Below are 21,032 nucleotides of genomic sequence, written 5' to 3'. Positions count from 1 at the left end.
GAATTGGACAAATGCTTTTCATTTGCCCCATCCATCGACCTAGAATGTTGCGTACATTGTGAAACGGGATCCAAAACTAGGAATTAAAAACGGGCCCGAAAATAGTATATGCATATTATTGTTCTACTTATTGTGTCCCGATCAACCGGGCGTCGTGCACATTTTTGCGTACACACTCAAACGTATACGCACACACGATATGCCGCCTATTTACCTTGTTCATATTGTCACATTTACTAATCACGCATCGCAACAAAGCCACGTGTGCCAAACGCCGAATTGGAATATGGCTGAGCAATGAAGAAGAAATGTAAAAAAAGAACGGTTCTTTGCTTTCAATCGTCGGTGCGTTATGTGTAAATATGTGCGTGAGTCATTTTGAGATTTGTTTAGCATCACGTTGCTGACTTCGAAATGTAGCATGTCTTGAATGTGTGTTCATATATACCGTATTGTGTGGCGTAAAATCCACTGTAGATTTTGTTAGTGTCTCGTTAATATCATTCATTTGGTGCGATTAATGCCGAAGCAAGTGCAGTGAAACAGTTTGTTTTTTTTTGCTTTTTTTCGGGAGGAAATTATAAGAAGTTTTGTGCTTTGAATCAGCGATGAGATCATCTGATTCTTTATTAGCATATGAATGAACCATAATTTTACATTGTTTCTTCTCCTCGGTTTTCCATTCCATTTCTTCTGCCTGGTGCTTCGCTTGTTCTTTTCCACTTTAATTCATTTTATTCACGTCTACGTTAGTGGGTAAATTTCAATTTAAATGGCAACATTTTCTTTTTCTTTTCGAGCGCGTGTTCTGTTTACTGCTACCAGCCGTTTGTTCATTCTCTTCTTGTTTGGCAAGAGACACAAGCAGCTGTATTTGGGCATTTCTGGAATCAAAATAGAATCACTTGACACAAAACTTTCAGCACTTTAGAATTCGAACACAAGACGAGAAAGATAAAAAAAAAAACAAAGAGCCAACATTTTCATATTAGAATGCAAATATGTGACGACGGTTTTGTTGCTGGATTCTTCAATGTGTGAAACTATTTCGATATTTGGATTCCAAATGTATACGGCAAAAGACATTTGGATCAGATTTTGTAATTCATTGGAAACGTATCAATTTGGTTTGCCGCTTTTAGGCGAAAATGTGAAGAGACACAACAACAGCAGCACAAGCAACAACAGCAGAAAAACGGCACATAATCCGAACAAAAATGATTCGTTTTACTGTTAATCGTGATAAAAATAAAACGAATTGTGCAAACATAGATTGGAATTGATGTTGTAAATTCCCAAATTCATGTAAACATCTTTGGAGGCAAATATACACGTATTGTTTACCATTTTAATGAAATAAAACGATTATCGTTGGTGCGGTTTGGGTTTGGGTTTTTTTTTCTCGTAGCTCTCGCCCGAACCAAACCAAACCAAACCAAAGCAAGTTGACTGACATCGCACTCTCTATTCACTTTTCGCGTATTTTGCAGTCGAGCTCAGCCAAACCAAACCAAACCGAACCAAGCAAGCGATTGATCTAGGGAGCTAGCGTATGTTGAGCCAAGTAAAGTCGCAAAACACAATATTCGCGTAATTTATTGAATAAAATTGAAGTTTATATGCGTCCAAGTATTTGTGCATTGGGTGACATTTGAATGATGATAAATAACTGTAAAACATCGTTTCCAACAAACACCTTGAACGTGAGACTTGACCTTATCCGATAAAATGTGTGCACGTTTATTGTGTGTCGATTTTCAATAGAGTTGATCTGTCTTATTGTAGCTCCCATCGATTCATTTTGCATTTAATTGCGCATGCATGTGTTGTTGGAGCGCTGCACAAACAATATGTCAAACAAATAGGAACGAAACAGTAGCGCGCGGGCTGGAGCGAGACCGAAAAACGAAAGACGACGACGACGACGACGACGAAACTCTTTTGGTTTGGTGCTAGTGCACTCGAGCTACAGTAGCTACATGAAGCCAAGCTGAGCTACCGAGAGCGGGAGCAGAGAATGTTCGTTTCACTACGAGAAATGTCAACCAATTCCGGGCGACTTGATAAATTGACATCGATCATTTGCATAGAATAAAAACTCATAGTCTCTTTCTGAGCTCTCTCTCTCTCTCTCTCTCTCTCTCTCTCTCTCTCTCTCTCTCTCTTTAGTGTCGACCTATATGTTTGCTTCCTTGTTTCTGATGCGCATGCATGATATGAGGTGTACGCGAATGTGCGAGCCACGATCACAACCAGAGAGAGTTCTCTGTGGCATTTTTTCATTTCTTTCCTTCGGCTCAACGTCACTCAACTTTCGAACAATCATAACATTGATCATCGTTCGATTGATCATTCTGATCAATGAATTATAGCTTTACACGTGTAACATCATTGCCACTTTATTTATTTCGTTGCCTTTTTTTCGCATGTTCTCTCACATCAAACATTTCCATAGATTGTTATTGTTGATTTTTGTTTGAATGTGCGACTATGTTTACAATTCCTTCGACGAGCTTCTGTGACGTAAAGTTATTCATAACATACGCTGTAATGTTACATTGACATATTTCTTTTTTTTTTTGAATCGCACTGACCATTCCCGCGCTGCAATTGCATTTATGAACTACCAGATCTCCATAATTCTTTCAATCTGATGATTTTATTGTTGTCATAACGAGAAATAAGTCGACAACGGTACAGAGGAGAAAAAACATAAAAGCTACGGCAGCAGCAACAACAACAAAACAAGTCGCATGCAAATGAAAATGACCGTGTGTCATTGATAAGAATGAAGTATAACAACACCTTGGCTTGCGGTTACTTGACCAGAACAAAACCAAATGCAGCCTCAAAATTGGTTTCAATTCTATTCTATTTCCATGCCATTCTTCGACTCTTCGTTCGTTTGGCGAGAGCAAGAGACTCTTTTCTTCCGTCCAAACGAAATCCGCATGCACACACACACACACACAAAAAGAAAGAAAGAAAGAAAAATGGACAAAGAAAACGACAAATGATTACAGAAAGTAAGGTAATAAAATAATTCAGATAAATTACAATGTAAATGTTTGCAGCTTGGTTAATATTTTTCTGTATACCGTTGGTTGGTCCATCTGGGAACACAATTCTGGTGTGTATGCACGACCGTGAGCTCACAGGCCATCACTCGCTCTTATTTGTGTTTGTGTGTGTGTGTGTGTGTGTTTTGCTGGATTCGTTGTGTGGAATACGAATTGCGGCGAGTAAGAAAAGCGACTCTTCCGATCGCAAAAGACAATGTGGCCGCACAAGACCATTATAAAATGAAAACACACTCACCCAAACAAAATAGGAACACAGCGCTCACTCACAAGTGGCCCAGAAAAATATGTCATGGCTCATCACCATCATGTGCACTTGCAAGAGCCATGCACTGACATAGCCTATCTCTGGTGCGATTATACAGTGTATGTGTGTGTGTGTGTATAAACACAGTTCAACAAAAACAACGGCAGCAGAGAAAAAAAACGAGCTGAAAACACACAAATGAAATTGTTGCAAATCATACAGCCATAAATTCTCTCTTCATTGTATATAAATCCGTTGAACATTCTTGCGTTCGAATCGAATCGTCTAACCTTCAAACACCATATTTATCTAGAACATTTTCAACTAATACTCTATGCTGGGACACTTGGTACGAATTCCAAAACTAAACCCAAAAAAAAACAACAACTACGGTATACGCACTCACAGAGTGAAAATAGATTTTGGGAAATAAATTTCTCTTTTTTTTTACTTCCGTACACGTCGAAATGCATGACGAACGAAGAGGAAAAAAAGCAACAACACGTTGCGTTGCAATTGCGTCCGCTTACACCGCGTGTTCTGGATCATTGTTGAATATGCGTGTAATTGTTATGTTTTACACGAACAATAGAGTTCAGTCCAAGTTCATAGTAATATTGGTGATACTATGATTCATGAACTAGACCAGCGTAACAACCATTTTCGCAGCTGGTTTGTCCGACTTTTTCAATTAGTTCTTCTTTTTCTCATTCAATTTCCATTTCTCGTTTGTTTTTTATTTTCTGTCTTCGCTTCGTTCGATCCGTTGTTTGATTTGGGTTTTGGTGAAAATTCCATTTGAAAAACACATGTCGACATATACGAATATGTCAATGAATCGCCTTTTTATGCATTCATTTTGTTCCACATGAGTTTTGGTTGGGTTCGTTTTTCTCTCTCGTTCGGAATCACTTTCGATGTGGCAGCTTTTCAGCTACCTATCAAGAATCACATTGAAAAGTGTATGTACTTCTGGTTTAAATGTAGGTTTATGAGCTCGTATCTATTGTTTGAAAAATGAAATTCATCAAAAATGACAATGTTAGAACCGGTAAACGAGACAGAAAGAGAGATAGAGAGAGAACAGAAAAAACTGAAGCAGATTACTTTGTTTTCATAGGCCCAGCTGAATTTTCGACAAATGAAAGCTAACAATGACCGCTAAATAGAAGAGACAAAACAATTCGCACACAATTCAAAAAAGATCGGATGGACGGCACTGGCAATGTGTATCGACAATGAATTGAGAAGCCGCGCGCAATCTGGCACACTTATTTCGACAAATGTTTTTTCACACGTTTGCACATATATCATCGCTTCAAATTTGCATATATGTAGAAGAGAAAAAAATGGTTTTGTTGAAGAGCATATTTGTATTTCAACGCCATGGCACCTTATGGAAATTTAATTTCGGTTCTGTTGTGTGTGTGTGTGTGTTTTTTTTTATTCATCAACAATTTTTCTCTTTCATTTTGTCTTCGTTTGCCCGTTACGATAGTTCATATTTATGCATACCGTTTCAATGTTTTTGCACAATCGTGGTTCAAACAGGGAAGTTTTGGTATGTGGAACGGTATAACATGAAATTCACTTAGAAAATGCGCAGATTTCGTTCATTGTCTGCACACACATTCCTGCTGAAGTAGAGAAAAAAAATATTCAAAGGCCAATAATAAAATTCATATCACGTTTATATTCATGGTGAAATTGAGTGTATTCATTTTCTGGTCGTCGTCGTCGTCGTCGTCGTCGTCGTGTTGATCTCTCTTGTTCTATCTCGGCAGAATGATTAAACATTCATAAAATCAAGTTTAATAAACGTAATGGTACCGTCTGTTGTTTGTGTGTGTGTGGTTTTAATTTTTGCTGTTGTTGTTATGCGATATTTTACCGGTTTTACACCAGAACTGTATTCAGAGCAAACGGAGCTTTGATTTTCAACAATGAATTGATTCCAGCAGAATTTTTGTTACTTAATTGAATCAATAACACGGTTTGTGTGTGAGTGTGTCTCGCTTCCGCCGATCAAATAAAAAAAGCCGAACGGAACGAAAGTATCGAATTGCGTTTGATCATTTTCTATTCGTTTTGCGCATAAAAATCAACGCACGTTCCAGGTTACTAAACGAAAAGATACAGCCGAAGAATAAGAAGAAGGAGAAGATGAAGGAAAAAAAGGAACTGTACCAATAGAACAAAGCGGCAAAAGAAGTTGCCTTTTGCCACATACAAAAAAAGCGGGTGACATAAAACCCATAAAATTAGGAAAGTCATCAAAATAAAACAAGCAAAGTCAATGAGTCGCGTTTATGCCAAAAGAAAATTCTTTGTGTGATAAAAAAAAATGTGTATAGTTAAACGAAACAAAACAAAACGAGCTCGAGCTCGAGCTCGTTGTGTAGCTGTTGATGTTCTTTTTAACCGCCTTTAACATTGCCATTCAGTTGGCTACATCATATTATAAGCAAAATAGGCTGTGCATAGTTCTAATGTGCCAGCTTACATCCATTGTACACACCAATTTCCATCAAATTGGCAATTGCTTGCGCTTTTTTCCCCGTATACCTCTTCTTTCTCTCTCTCTCTCTCCGTTCAGCTCAGCTTTGCGTTGAAAGGCGGCTGCGCTTATTGTTATTATATTGTACCATACGTTAAATGGCACTTGAAAATCAATTTATGGTTCAATTGTCAATGTCGCAGCAATTCACGTACTGCCGTGTTTTTTTTTTTTTTTTTCGTCGTTTTTTTCACTGCCTCACTACAATTGAACACAACACACACAAACATGCACACAATTCGACATTCTATACAAGGTAAAACCAAAGAATCAAGTATTCGAGTTCATTAGAAATCAGGCTTTGCTGTAGTCCAATTCGATTTTGAGTTTGCTATACCAAAAGAATGTTGCGATCTCGCGCGTTTTAACATTTTTGCTCGGATGTTTCTTCCGATTGTGCCACAGACAACAGACATATACACATACAAACACACATGCGCACGAATTGTCGGCGAAATGTGTGACAAATGAAATCGGCAACACGGAACGTGGAATAATCAATTGCATTCAACAAATTATATTCGTTCTTATTATCTATGAACCGAATTTCAGCGTAGTAATAATTTTCTGTTTTGTGTCGTTTTGGTTTTAAACCATTGGAAATTGAGTAAAATTGAGATGCATCGACAGAATGGTAATTGCAATCACACAATTGCTATCGATGAGGCACGCATTCGTTCACTCGCTCTATTCTGGTGCGTACATGACTCGTGCGCGCACTCTAATGTAACTCTCTCTCGATTCACAATCGAATCCCGGCAATACTCTAATGAAGCTTCATTCTTATGAAACTAGCAACAACAGCAACAATAACGCACAGCGACCAATATATGCATTTTCGTTTCCATATTGTCATTCCAGCTTGTCCCACATGTGCGCATAATTTTTTCGTTCTTCTCTTCTTCTTTTTCGTTTTTACTCGTTCGACGTTCATAACATTCAATGTATGCAAATTATCTGGATATCAAATATTATTATGGGCCGTACTACTTTACCATTCTAATCGAATGCGATGGCTGTTTGCCGGCGACGGTTTTCGACACACTCGTATTTTAAATGAAAACAAAAATAACCACAAGCAACATAACGCGCGCGCGCATATAAAACGCAACCATAGAAACGAGATTCCCTCATCATATGCCCGATTCGACCTACTAAATTCACTTACATTTCGATTTATTCGATTTATGCATGATTTTCTCCAACTTAGGTAACGACAACATCTGAATAACTTTGCCCCATGACAATGACATGGTCGGTGAGCTGGGATTGTCGTCGTCATTTGTATTCCATGTGCATGTGCACGTGCAGTCCTCACCGCGAAGGGTCATTATTGATTTTCGAATTCAATGACCGATGCACGATCAAAATCGAACGAATGAATTTCGGACATTTTGATCCATATCATATGATTAAAGAGTTTCAAAAGGCAATTCCTTTGTGTTTTACCCACAAAATCGATGTCAAGCGTAATAGATGTGTGCGAAGAACATAAAAAAAGCTCATTCTCTCTCTGTGTGTTGCTCTCGCTTCCGCAATGTGTTTTTAGCGTTAAACTGATTGTCATACAGAGACAATGCGAGCGCATCGACATGCGCAACTGGTACACATAAAACACAAAACACATGTAGTCGCATCGAAGCTAATGTGGCTTGTGAATGGAATAGTAATAGTGAAACGTAAAACGGAATTAGAAGAATGCATCAACGACATCACGGCTACAATAAATTACGGCAACAACACGGCCGCACAATGGCTTTGCCAACTTGACTAGGCAATAAGAAGAAGTAGCAAGAGCAGCGACGACGACGACGGCAGCAGCAGCACCAGCAACAGCACACATTCTGTTATTTACTGTTTATTGACCTTATTATTTGTAACGCTGTAATAATTCTTATTGCTTATGTTTGTCAGTATCGTCAGTGTTACACATATAGTCGAATAACCGAATATTGCATTGGTTTCGGGTTGCTGATTTTACCATGCATCTGCCTGGTGCAGTGCGCTGAGCACACTGCCTGTCGATTGCGATACGGCACACTGGCGTGTACGAGTGAGTAAATGTGCAAACGAGCGAGTGAGCGAGCGAGCAACACAAGATGCGAGTGAGTGAGTGTGCTGATGAACTGTTATTATTGTTTTTGTATCAAGTTGAGGAGGATTTGCCCAACTTGCTGCTGCTGCTGTTGCCAATGCTAATGCTGCTGCTTCAGCAGCTACACCATGCTGCAACTGTATTTGTGGAATAATATCAATAACCATTAAGTATTTACAGGAGTAAAATCGGTAGCATTATTTGGTGATGTGCATAAAATATGATACAACACACTGTTCTAAATTACCATGATGCACTTATTTTCGTTTCGTTTTTCACCTCAAAAATCCTCCTCATCATCATCATCATCAACAACATCGTATTCATCGAATATCGGCGGTGCCGAGCCGACCACATAGCCGACTGGTGCACCAGTATCGAATAGACATTCCATTGCCACAATATTCACTTACTCATTCTGTTTACATTATGGTTATCGTTGTTTAGAAAATTATTCAGCTAACTGCAATTGGTTATTGATCGCAAAATGAAATGAGTTTGTCGGCTTATTTACGCCTCTCTTTTTCTCGTTGAGGTTTGTTGTTTCTTTTTCGGTGTTATGTATGTGTTGTTTGCAAGAGATTCATTCAAAACTGGGTTAAATTTTTTCGCCAAATCAACCGTTGCATAAATTCCTCCTATTCAATCCCTAACGATTTCTAATGCGAAAAAAAGTCGACGCTTTTTTATCTCTTGCAAGAGAAAAGTTGGCATCAACGAATTAGGCAAAGCCAAAAGGTTCATTGGCGAAAGGGTGAGAGTGACAGTATTCAGTTTGGCCTGTTTGGCCTGTTTGGAATGAAGACAATAAAAAAAAATGAAAAGAATTTCATCAAATGTTTGAACCATTTCCAACCGGTCTACACAATGGAACCAAAAGAACGATATATTTATACATGTTAAATGTTTGGCATGCGGTTATCGTGCGCCGTCAAATTTGCATGGCATAATTACAAGTGTGCATTTCAACGAACCGAATGAACAGGCGTTAATAACTGTCAAAATTATTATATGCTTTCATTTTTTACCATTCTTCTGTCGGGCCCTCCAAGCCTCATTTAAACGAGAGAAGAAAAAGAAGTAAAAAAAATGCTATTTGTATTTAACAAAAAAAACCGACACGATGACAAAAGGAATGGAAACGTGAAGGAAAGTGAGGAAAAATGCCAGTATAGAGAATCTCATGTAGTCTCTAAAGTTAAATTGAAACCTTTTTCGTTAAGTTCATTTTGAAATGAGAAAAAAATTTGTTGGCTCTCTTTGTTATTTAGTTTTTTTCGTCGTCGTCGTGTTCTTCTTCTTCTTTTTCATCAGAACGGGTCACGTGTACAGTGCGCGTAAAACAAACATGTTTTTTTCATTTTCAATCTTGGACTTGATTGTGTGCCACTGCACAGAGAGCACTTTTTCACTCGATGTTTCAATGTGTTTGTTTCATTTGAAAGTTCTATTTTTTTTTTTCGAGTGTAACTTGACTGAACAATGAACTTTTTCTTTTTTTATGTGTGCAAAACGAGCCTAACCTTTTGCTTTTGTTCAGAATTTTATTATTTGATTTGGTTTCTTGTGTATTCCAACAGAGCCCGTAAATCTAAAGAGAGTGAGAAGAATGTATGCAATAAAATATCGCGATTATTTTCGGCGACAATTAAGATGACGTTGCCATTATCATCATAGCCATCCGGATAGATTGAAAAAAGCTAAAGACGTCGAATAAACAAAAGAAATGGAAAGAAAGAAATTCTGTCGCGCAAACAAAGAAAAAGATGATGAAAATCGGGTTTGCATTGTGTTTCGGCAACGATTACGCATTTCATAGTAGTTTGTTGATTTGTTTTTTTCGGGTAGCCGACATTTAACACGTTATTAGGCCATCTGCATTATAATCGCAACAACGCGGTCCGGCAACTCTGTGTGTGTGTGTGTGTTTACTTATTCATTAAGCATTCCGCTTCATAATAATGCAATGAAATGGGACCATTTCAGATTTTACCTTCATTTACTCGCCGCACGACAAACCGAAAGCGGTCGAAAAAAGTTCAGCGAGTGCTTGTTAGTTTTTTGAATATGTTGGACGATTCATTTTCAAATGCGACCAGCATTGCATTTTAACATTTGTTCTGTTTTACGTGATTCTATGGAAGTAGACTGTCCACATTCACTAGTGCTGCATGCAATAAAAAAAAAATCACGACTGTGGGAATCTTCAGAATTTGTGCTTTTGAATGTGAAAATATGTGGCAAGCGTGGCGATAAAATGGGACTTTCGACAGCGTGTGCGCTGATCACAAAATGAAACGAAAAAAAAAGAGAACAAGACGCATAACAACCACATAGTGCAACAGGTCACTCAATGTTAGTGTGCTCTAAATGAAAACGAAAAAATGCAAGCAGGGGAAAAAAAGAAAGCAAAATTAAGAAGTGTAACGTAAAAATCGAGCGTTGAATTTTGCAAGATAGGAGAAAAAAACAAATCGTTAAGAAAGAGTACCAGCAACACAATTTTCAAGGTGTCCATTACAACGGTGGTCACCTTTAACCGTGATGGCAATCTGTTTTTATTTATTGCGAAATGATTTAAGCTCAACAGCAATAGTAAACTAAATCGTTTTAATGCATCAATAAAACGGCGCGATATAGATCGCAGCTGTCGACTGACTCTCCGTGGTTTTGTTTTAGAAATAAAATATAATGTTGTTGTTTTTTTTCTTCATCGTTTTGCTCTGAAACTAATCGTCTAACGTATTGCAAAAGCTTATCTTTCAATGAGTTCTAATATTTCTTCTCATTCTGTTTGTTATGGGCATTTTCAGGTTTCCGGAACACGGCGTTTGGTGCGTACCGCTTGATTTCAACAACAAAACTTGAGGTTGAAAGGTAGGTTTTGTGTTAATTTAGCTGTAATGCCGTTTGATGCAGTTCACAATTTACAACCATCCCGTACACAATTTCCATCGAACGGAATTGAAGAATATCGGGATAGATTTGTTTTTTTTTTTAAATCTTTGGTTATTGTTGGTATTGTCTTTCGTTAGAGGTTTTGAATGCGCGCGCAAGAGAGAAGAATTATACATCAAAAATCGAATCGAAATGCCGAAGAATGTGTGCAATAGAACTTGAATGGCAATAAATCGCAAAAACATGCATTCAATCGGTTCTAATTGCGCGCAACAAATCTCAACGATCGGCCCGTAATCACATTGGACGATGTGCGCCGCGCGGTTCCGTTCTTTTCAACATTGGTTTGTGTGTGTGTGTGTGTCTTTTTTTTCGTTCGTTCGGCTGTTCGCTTGGTAAACTAAAGCAAAATATGCCTCACCACTTCTTCGAACACAATAAATATATGTTCGATCAAAACGATGCGATTATGGTTACAGAGCCACACTTGTGCTCACTTCAACGCAATACCCATTCGGGATGTGTGTCAAATATGAAATTAAAACCTGTGCCGCAATTTTAATCTTCAACATTTAATACCTGGATCGTCAAATGAAATTCATTAATCAATTTTTCGTTGCGAAAACGTTTCATTCTTGTGTCTATCGCATGTCTCAAGCGTGTATATATATATATATATGTGTCTTGTTTCGATCTCTGGCAATGTGTTCGCATTCGCAGTTTCAGATGCATTCAAACCCGTTATCAAAACACCGTGCAAAAATGTAAAAATGAGCACAAAAAAATATATTTAGACATTTTAAACCATCGTTATGATACTCGCGCACACAATCGCGGCCAAGATCAATCTATAGCGAGAGCTAGAGCCGGACCAGTCGAAGCACACTTGTGTGATGTGATGTGCTGTGCCTGGTTTTACCGATTTTGATTTGTGTTTATATGTATGTAAATCGCCAGAATATTGACGATACGATTTGGCTTAGAATATGGAGTACGGCGCCTCTTTACGCTTATGTGTGTTTTTAGGTTAATTATATAAAAAAAAAATGTGGAAGAATTGCCAAACGACGAAGAACCGGTTCTTGGATAACATCCCACTCAAAATCAGAATAGTATCAAAATAGCGATCGCGATCGCGATCGCATTCGTTTGCGATTAGAATGCAAAAACCGAATCGGCGCGACGAAAAAAGAAGCGTAGAAAGAACGAACAAACGAGCAAAAACATTTCACGGGATCCGCAATCAATTAGCAACGAAGAATTTGTTTTTCTTTTGCCTCACATTCTTGCTTTCTTTCATCATTATCATTTTCGTTTCAATGACTCGACCTTCTTGATCAACGGTGAACAATTTTTGCTGATTGTTTCTTCCATACAATCTGAACTGAGTGAAATTAGATTTTCACATTGAGATCGAATGGTTTCGTCGCAATTGGTAAATTAGAAAACAAAAAAGTAAATTACGAGAGTCACCAGAGAAAGATAGAAAATCCATGTGATTCTTGTTGATTAAATTAATTTGAGCGATGCGATCGAGAGAGAGAGAGAGATTTCAATAAAACAAAACTAAATAAACGAAGTGGTGGAGAAAAAAGCTCGGAATAAAGCATTAATTTACAATGTACCCGCCACTGTGACTATTATCCACTGCCTACCATTTAATTATTTGGGAACTGTATGTGCTCTATGTGGTTTGGCTCGGTTAGCTGGATTGCTTACCATGGCTATGGCCATGCCCATGCCCAAGCAATCAGAAAGAACAATCTCATGTTGTTCAAACTGTGAACCGCGCGCGCGCACGCACACATACATTGTCTTTGTACCGTAATTCACCTGAAAATTGTTAAAACGCAATGATGATGAAGAGGCTCGTTAATTTGAAATTTTTCGTTGGTTTGGCTTTCGGTGCGCTTGTTATGGTGGGCACTCCGAGAAGATTCTCTTCCGTTCGAATTGAAAACTCAGCGATTATGAATCGAATGAGCGAGATAGAGAGAGAACAAGAGACGAATCTCTAACGAATCGCAAATACATATTTTGTTGAGCATGCCATGCACATTCGGTGGGTTTATCTGCTATAAGTTTGGTAAACTTCAAAATAAATCATTTGAATGTTCACACGATCATAAACACATGATGATGTTGTATTTTTTTTCTATTTCGTCGACGTCGTCGTCGTTGTCATTACGTTCGGTTGTTGTGGCTCATCGTTCTTTGTCTGTTTGAAATGTTCGAAAAGAGCAACAAAAAATTTATTAATCGGCGTGTGACATGTTAACAAGAATGATGACGTGGCTGCAAAAATAATAATTTTTTCCGTTTATCTGGTGTTCGGTCCGTTGTGCGATTTCTTCAATTTGTCTCGCATCTTTTCAGCTGTGTTGTTTTCTTTTCATAAATTATGGGCGCGTTACAAACGCACATACACACACAAGCGGCAAAGGAAATATAATGAGATTAAGTGCAATCTAACGAGCCGACTTTGAGCTTCTTGTGTTCTACATTTGTTATTACTGCTGCTGATGCTGCTGTCATTGAATTATTTCACCGGACAATTGAATAACAATACGCATGAATCATGAGTGCTCGTATGAAGGGGCCACGCAGCACAATTTTTATGATTCGGTTCTTTCCACTCACAATTCTATCGCTGGATTCTCCCATCCAAAAGATGTATGGTACGTTTTTTTTAGTGATTGTCATGCCGCCCACTCTCCACATCATTAGCAAAGCATCCTTTCGTTTTGTTCATTTCATTAATTTCATCTATTATAATTTTCAAGACGGCTACGACGACGACGACGAACAAAAGTTAATAGTTGAATAAGAAAAGAAAAAAATTCGTATGCCTAAGAATGAAATGGCATATGAAATAACAATTTTCTGAATGCGAGAATTTCGGTTTTTTTTGCGCTAACTCGGTCGTCGTTCGATAGATAATAATAATTTAAGACACGTTAGCGAATAGGTACAATAAATGCGCAACTTATCGCACAATGCAAGTTTAATTGACGAGTGAACGGAAGAGAATGAGCACGAAGTGTCTTGACACGCATCGTGTTTTGGTAGCCAAATACATATACGTACACATCTTTCGCTAGCCAAATTTCTCTTTATGTGACCAGTTCGCTCATTGGTGTACAGTGTTCGTGTAAAAATGGCTTGGGTTATTTTTTTTGTATTCATTTTATATAACATTTGAGGTCACAATATCCACACAGACACACACATTTTGCGGGCTTTAATTATGACCGTATTCTTGTATCGCTTGACACAAACAGGAGAATGCCATTCTATTCTATTCTATTCTATTCAATTTCCATTCATTCTGTGCTGCTAACGCACATAAGTTCCGTTTTACGGAAACGATTTTGTCGTGGTCGCCTCGTCGTCATCATTATCACCCTCTAGAATATTTTAAACTGAACCGAGATCGATTCGCGTGTTACATTCAGCAACAACAACAACAACAACAGCTTGGCAATAAATGACACAACACACAACCGGCCAACAGCACACAAATGCAATAAATTCAAATGAGCACGCGAAAACGTTATCTTTTTCCATTCATATTCCATCCGCGATATATATGTCGCGTTCACAAACAAATATCGCTATGCTCATTGTGCACACAACAGATCAAAGCACACGATGAGTAATTTTCCATTAAATTTCAATTAAGACTCAGTTGGCTATCATCAATTATCCCCCCTCGATGCATTGCCGAATCAAAGTGGCCGACTACGAAGTCGAGACCAAAGTTGATGCAAAAATGGTATACAATTAGATTTTGAGTTCAATTTTTTGTTTTCTTCTATTGAACTCGAGCGCGAGCCAAATCAATAAATCACTCTCGGTCAGTTGCAAGCATTCGTGATGGACAACACACTACTCTCGCTCGTTTGCTTTCAAAGCCTTTGACACAACGAACATCTATCTACTTGTGTCGGTTTCTAACCGTTTTATGGTGTAGTTCACTGAAATTGTTGACGTGATGAAAAGATCGCGATAAGTGTGTATGTGTGTGTTTGTGCGCTTTCATAAGAGGAAGTGCTTTTGTAACATAAATCATATATTATGTGTCAGCCAAGTTGGATGCTATGGCTCTGAGTGCAATTGCAATCACTGACGAAAAGATCTCGAGCAATTTTTCTCATTTTGAATATTTCGAGCAAAATTATTATTACCGCATGATTTATGGGCATAAACATCGCCCAATTAAACTAGCAGCACATTCTATCGTGTGTTTGCACGCGGTGCATTCGCAGAATGAAGAGCGAAAAAAAAGAAGAATGAAAAAAAGAAAACAGAATACATAGCAATTCTGATTAAACACTTTAAGCAATTGCAAAAGTACCGCTCAATTTTCGTTCAATTCAAAATCATTCACAAGTAAATGGGAAGAAGAGAAAAAAAAAAGAGAAATAAATGCAAAAACCAAATGAAGGGAACATTCACATTTCCGAAGAAAATCAAGCAAAGAACTTAACCTGCATTAACATTAACTGTAAGCATGACTCGTTTCGAAATGAATCTTCTTTTCATTTGAATGGCTTTGAATGAATGCCAACCAGAATGGAAATGATTGCACGCAATTCAATCGCTTGGAAGTTGACAATGACATTTATGATATGGCTCTGCAGTTCATTGATTTAGAATCGAAACATTTGGCCACGTAAAACATGGAAATAACCACAAATATTCTTCCGTTGTTGTTTTTAATTATTTATGTAATCAGTAAAGCGAACGAAATGGTTGCGGCCATTGAGAGAGAGAGAGAGAGAGAGAGAGAGAGAGAGAGAGAGAGAAAGAAATTGTGTAATAACCATTGTACGGTATCGAACAGATGCACTTTTCGACGTAATAATTTGTGCATGAATGAGATGGAAAGAAAGAAAAACGAACGGCGAAGAAGTGGAAAGTACTCAAGAAGTACAAATTATTTAGTAAATACGCGAATGGTATGATAGAAATGCAGTTAAAAGAATAGGATGAAGAGTATGTGAGGCAGCGGTGTGGCGCACAAGAATGATGATGGTTTAATGAGCTATTTGTGGTTGGTCAGTGTAGCGGCCAATGTACCAAAATCCATTTGCTTTGGTGTTATGGTGCGATGGGGATATTTTGGTAGTCATTCCAAATTCAACAGCATTGTCTATAAAAGATCAAAATCGTTTTGTCACTAGCAAAGTAGCAACGGTGAACAAAATGAAAGACATAGACACACACTGCGCGAACCTGAACAAATCAAACATTAATCCCATTGTTATAAGAGAGAAGAAGAAGAAGAAGCAGAAGAAATAACATTTCTTCGGCTAAAAATTAAGCTATTGAAATTCGAAATGGTAGAATAATATAGACATAAGACGAATGTATGGCCATTGACAATGAAACGACAATGCTCACACGCCAACCGAACTAAGTAAGCAATACAATAGATGAGTTTGAACCGAACTGCCGTAAGGTTCTGCACGGTAATTGTATGTATTTGAAGAACTTTGAATTGGTTTCGAATCAAGCAGACGATATATATATATATGCTCGGGTTGAGCGTGGTTCAGAACAACTTCAGCACTATACCGCGACTACGGTCGATCGGTTGGCTGGCTGGCTTGTTGGTTACGTTTTTAAAATAATATATAAAAGCAGTAATTGCAGATTATGAATAATTACGATTCGTATTGTTTTTTTCCCTCTTTACTATGGCTCCCATTCTCTTTGGCACATTCTGTCGCACCTTCAAAGCTGAAGAAATGCACAAAACGTTTGGCGAACAAATGGAAACCATAACGAAAACTGAAGCAAAACAATCATTTCAAAGCATTTCGAATTGGGTAAAAACAGAAGGCGAAACCATCGATAGAACACGAACGGACGACGGTGTCTTTTGCAATAGATAAAAAAGCTTCAAGTGGAACGGCCATAGAATCGATGACACCCACACACATGTCAAACATTCACCGGCACATTGGCACACACCAAATTCACAAAACCGTTTTCAAATGAACGTTATATCAAATTAATAACATTTTTCAGCTTTACATTATTCCAAAGAATGAGTTGTTGTTATTGTTGTTCTTCCATTTCATTTCGTCTCCTGTTTCATTCGCTTGTTACCTTATGTTCCGCATTCTTTTCCCGTTTCACTGCGTATTTTCAATTTTTCTCTAATATTATTATCTTTATAACGTTATGGTTGTTTTACTCGCGCGCACACATTTTCTGATGTTCACACCAGCCAAAGAACATCGGATCAAAGGCAAAAATAAAAGAAAAAAACAAAACAACAAAAAATGAACTATAACAACAACAATAACAGCGACAAACGAAAAAGACGGAGGAGAAAAAAAAACTATAGGTAAAGTTCTAAGCATTTGTTTGTTTCCATTGAAACCAGCCATTCAGTTATTTCAAGCGTTTTCTTCTTTACCCATTTCGTTAAACTGACACACAGAGCTCACGAGTGCACACAAGAAATAATTCTCATAGTCAGTCAAGATACTCTTCTGAGATTTCATAGGTTACGTTACCGACGATCAAACTCATAAAGCACCAGAAAATCGGTGTATTAATATCAAACGCACCATCCTCACCGTGAACTTTTATTGTTAGAACAATATTAATTTATTCATATATCACAAGAAAAGTAGACACACCGAGAATACGTTCATAACACACTAACCGCTTGCTGAAGAGAAGAAGAGACTACACACATCGCACGAATAGGCCTATCAAATTCAGCATAGTTGAACGGGTAGAAAAAAGAATGCAATGAATAACAACAACAAAAATGGAAGCGATTACAGAAAACAAGTATTTAATTATACTTCTGGTTAAGACATATCACAATATGATTAATTCATATGTTTGTGGTATGATTACCTGTACGCATAGCACAATAGATCGCGCGCCTATTGCCCCCGTACAAATGAATTTCTATTAGCGGCAATTGTACGGAAATTAATAGAATCATTATAGCACAAGCATGACTTTTGTTTACCTTTATCATTTAGAGCTGTGTGGAAAAAAGAGAAAGAGAGAGAGAGAGAGACAAACAGAGTGAGGTGAAGTATTGAAATTCCGTTCCATGTACTGCACACACGCATACCGTTCTTCGTGATTACATCTTAGAATTGCATTACGACAATTTCATTTTTAGAGTAAATGACCCATTTTCGTCATGCACTTCATATTTTCCATTCAAATTTCATAATTTGAATCGTAAGCAGGCAGGCAAGCAGGCAGGCAGGTAGGCATAGTTGCAGGCAATCGTGTGCATATTGCCAGAAAATTTGATCGCATTTAACAACAAGTTGACCAACTATACGCTGGCCTCTACTGGAAAATCATTCCTGCGGCAAATTCTTGTTATCGACCAACAAAAATTATTATGTCACATTATCGGGAAATGCCAATTTTACGTACACACCACATTCCACTCAACAAAGTTACGCGCAATGGCGAAAGCATGAGAGAGAGAGAGAGAGAGAGAGAAAGAAAAGAAACGCACTCCTCAACTCTTGACATAAGAACATAATTACTATAGAGGATATCTTATTATAGCAAAGAAAAATCTATTTAAAAAAATAGAGACAACCGATAGAGGTAGAGAGAGAGAGAGAGAGAGAGAGAGACTGGTTGCCTTAAGCCAAACTCGCTTGATAGAACAAACAACGTATTAGGTGTAGAGGGGAAATGATTGCATTTTGTTTTGATAAATTATATGAGATACGGTGGAAAATATAAAGATAATAATAGTATCCATAGCATTGGAAAGAAAAGTACCGGAAATTTCAATGCATTATTTGGAATTCATCTTTGAGATGCGACCACAGCACAACTGACATGCCGGTAAGCAAGTGGTGAGAGAGAGAGTAAAATGGTTGTGTGTAGAGCGGCTCATTGGTTGTTATTTCATCATTATTATTATTGTTTTTTTTTTGGCATTGGCATCTCGTTGCTTCATCTTTCCCGAAGAGACATTTTCGTATGAAAGATGCCGTGTGGCTGTGAATTCTTTGAACGTTCACGTGAGTTCGTTGGCTTGATCCATGCCAGATAGCATTGTGTGTCCAATGGGTTTTATCAACCAATTTTCTTATTGTATAACTAGAATTGTGCAAAAGATTGTCGCAACGAAGCGTTTTTCCTCATTTTTTTCCTGTGCTTTGTGTGTGTGTGTGTGTTTATGTGTGCCTACATTCAATTTTTTAATAATAATTTAACATTTTGCTGCTTGCCTTTCTCCTGATTCATTCATTTATTCATTCAGTCAGTAAGTCATTTCATTGCCTGTTCTGTGCGCTTTAGCTTCGTCAATTATTATTGTCATATTTTAATTAAATAATATGTGATTCTAAGAATGTAATTTCTGGTAACAATCATGTAAATGAGCAATGAGCATTTTGTTTGGTGGCGAAAAGAACATTCATCGACATTTATATAACAACGCACACGCAATAGATAAATATTATGAAGTGGCTGTGCACGAAATGAAAATCAAATTCGAATCCAAATGAAAATTACATCTTCATCAACGTGTGTCGAGGCGGTATTTCAACAACAGCCAAAGTATATGCTTTCTCACAGCAAACATCAACCTCATGACGTACAGATGACGAAAAAAAAGCAAAAAGAATGTGGATCTTGACGATGCGTGATCAAATTTTCCAAGAGTGAATTCGACAGTTCGGATTCTTTTTGTTTCTCCCCAATGTTTGTCTCCAATTGGAATCGTTCATTGCGCAGGTCGTTAATTCGTGTGCGATCGCATGTAGACGGTGACGGTGACGGTGCTTTGACAACACAGAGTACACAATACAACGCGTTAAATGACAATGAAACGACTCAAGCAAAATCAATGAAAGGTGTGCGAGTTAATCTCAAGCGCGAACCGATAATGTGAAAAACGTTAAAAGGGAACCGTCGTCGCGCTGATGGAAAATAAAAGCACAATTGCACTTCAGTTATTGCGTGAAGGTGATAAATCATAAAACATTTTGATTGATTGCTCGATTTTCTTTGTTCACAATTTCACGACAACACTTCATCACAGTCGAGGGTTTTAAGTATTTATTCTATTATTTATAGTTGTCGTTTTTTTTAACGAGCGCCATACGCCAAAGAAATTCAGCCAGCATTCCTTTGGGAATAATAAATACTTATAACTTTAGGCTACACAGCCATGGTCTAATAGGAATTGCAGAGGCGAAAATCAATACATTCATTTTTCCTTCATTTCACATTTAATTCGACCAAAAAACAAGTAAGAAGCACAACAAAATGTTAACGTACCATTTTTTATTAGGCTAAAAAGCAACTATTAAAAGAATCGCATTAACCATTCATTTTGGAGGAGAGGTGGAGAGAAAAGAAATGTAAAAAAGAAAATCTATGAAATGATGTTAAGTGAAATGTTGCTTTGATAACGGTTTTTATATTTACTATCAACATCATCAGACGCTCGCGCGATGTTCGAGCTTATTGCACTTGCTGCATCAATGTCGACTGAAGAGAGAAGAGATAGTGAGAGAGAGAAAAAAAAACAACAACAAAATGTTGTTGGAGGTGGGCACACGTTAAACCATATTAAAACTTCATTTATTTCAATGAAGCCTCAGTTCGCATCACACCACGACGGTTGTTAAACACATTTATGATGATTACGGAATTGATGGCTGCGCACGAGCAATGTATGTTGCAAAAGGTGACGCAACTGAAAAAGATCATGGTGGTTTTGTGCTTCGGAATGAAACCGCATTTACGTTCGATTCTCTCTCTCTCTCTCTCTCTCTCTCTCTCTCTCCCACTTTGTGTGTGTACACATACTGTATGTGCTAAAGCGGCATCAAAATACACACGAATAAAACTTATTTTAAACATATTTACATCCAACCGATTGTGTGCCATTCTCATGTTCTGGGAATTATCAATTTTAAATTTTCCGATAAACGGCCAAATCGAAGCGAATGCCTTAAATTATGTCGAACGAGAGACGATTGGGTAAAAGTAAAGAGAGTCGTACATCGCACCACAGCGCTTATACTAATCGTTTGAAATTTGCAATGAATTTCCGACTGGTTACAACACTCACGTCGCTTGTTTTCGGTTTTTCTCGCTCGCTTAAAATTGTTATATCGGTTTTTGGTACACGTA

General features: G+C 37.7%; 1 protein-coding gene across 1 annotated transcript in view; it reads left to right on the top strand.

Annotated features, from left to right (window-relative positions):
* Positions 1-10,790: 10,790 nt before the first annotated feature.
* Positions 10,791-21,032, top strand: part of LOC129578037 (uncharacterized) — a 90,941-nt gene continuing 80,699 nt past the window's right edge. The window contains exon 1 of the mRNA XM_055466082.1: positions 10,791-10,856. The gene's annotated coding sequence lies outside the window, so the exon portion shown is untranslated. The remainder of the gene's footprint in view (positions 10,857-21,032) is intronic.

This window comes from Sitodiplosis mosellana, unplaced genomic scaffold (genome assembly GCF_009176505.1).
Source record: "Sitodiplosis mosellana isolate CC-2019 unplaced genomic scaffold, AAFC_SMos_1.0 Smas_scaffold_6226, whole genome shotgun sequence".
Lineage (NCBI taxonomy): Eukaryota > Metazoa > Arthropoda > Insecta > Diptera > Cecidomyiidae > Sitodiplosis > Sitodiplosis mosellana.
Note: the sequence above shows the minus strand (reverse complement) of the source record. Positions and strands in the feature narration are given on the sequence as shown.